Below are 1,647 nucleotides of genomic sequence, written 5' to 3'. Positions count from 1 at the left end.
GCCATTCTCCTGCCTCAGCCTCCTGAGTAGCTGGGACTACAGGTGCCCACCACCACGCCCGGCTGATTTTTTTGTATTTTTAGTAGAGACGGGGCTTCACCACGTTAGCCAGGATGGTCTCTCAATCTCCTGATCTCGTGATCCACCCGCCTTGGCCTCCCAAAGTGCCGGGACTACAGGTGTGAGCCACCGCGCCCGGCCTGTGTTTTGTTTTTGAGACTGGGTCTTGCTCTGTTGCCTAGGCTGGAGTGCAGTGGTGTGATCATAGCTCACTGCAACCTCAACCTCCTGGGCTCAAGCCATCCTCCTGTCTCAGCCTCCCGAGGGGCTGGAACTACAGGCACGCACCACTACACTCAGCTAATTTTATTTTTTATTGAGACAGGACCTCCGCATGTTGCCCAGGCTAGTGTGTTCTTGACCTAGGTTCTCAAAACACTAAAACCACTCCCTTCCTCCCCTCACTTGCCCCTGGATAACTTTGAGAAGAGAGCTACTACTTGCTGAATACCTCTCTTCTCTTCACAGCTGAGCTTCTTTCAGCAGGTGTGTTCTCACTCTCTGGCTCACTCACCTCACTTTTACGTTTCTTCTTGCTGAGATCTTGCATTTGCTTTTATTTTTATTTAGAGACAGGGTCTCCCTCTGTTGTCCAGGCTGGAGTTCAGTGACCTGGTCACAGCTCATTGCAACCTTGAATTCCTGGGATCAAGTGATCCTCCCACCCTAGCCTCTGAGTGGCCAGGACTACAGGCAAGTGCCACCACACCCAGCTAATCAAAAAAATTTTTTTTGTAGAGACAGGGGGTCTCACTATGTTGCCCAGACTGGTCAGGAACTCCCGGTCTCAGCAGTCCTCCTACCTTAGCCTTCCGAAGTGCTGGAATTACAGATGTGAGGCACTAGGCCTGGCCCAATAACAACTTTATTAGATATAATTCACATACCATACAAATCACCCAGTTAGTGTACAATTCAAGATCTAGTAGATCCAGAGATATGTGCAACCAACACCAGAGACAATTTTATAACATTTTCATTACCTCAAAAATAAACCCTGCGGAGTCTCTCTGAGCCTACTCTGCCTCGGGAGACTGCCCAATTTGTTAAATAAATAAAATAAAATAAAATACCCCAAACATGGGCTGGGCGTGGTGGCTCACACCTATAATCCCAGAACTTTGGGAGGCCGAAGCAGGTGAATCACCTGAGGTCAGGAGTTCAAGACCAGCCTGGCCAACATGGCAAAACTCTGTCTCTACTAAAAATACAAAAATTAGTTGGGCGTGGTGGCGGGCACCTATAATCCCAGCTACTTGGGAGGCTGAGGCAGGAGAATCGCTTGAAACTGGGAGGCGGAGATTGTAGTGAGCCGAGATGGCGCCACTGCGCTCCAGCCTGGGAGACAGAGTGAGACTCTGTCTCAAGAAAAACAAACAAAACCCCCAAAAAACCCCAAACCCTGTATCCTTTCACTATTACCTCCAAACTCCTTCCCAGCCTCTAGGCAACCTCAAATTTACTTTGTCTCCATAGATTTGCCTATCCTAGACATTTCCTATAAATGGCATCATATAACATGTGGTCTTTTGTACTTGACTTTTCTTTTTCCTCGCTCTGTCACCCAGGCTGGAGTGCAGTAGCATG

Source organism: Mandrillus leucophaeus, unplaced genomic scaffold (genome assembly GCF_000951045.1).
Source record: "Mandrillus leucophaeus isolate KB7577 unplaced genomic scaffold, Mleu.le_1.0 Scaffold58, whole genome shotgun sequence".
NCBI classification, from domain to species: domain Eukaryota; kingdom Metazoa; phylum Chordata; class Mammalia; order Primates; family Cercopithecidae; genus Mandrillus; species Mandrillus leucophaeus.
Note: the sequence above shows the minus strand (reverse complement) of the source record.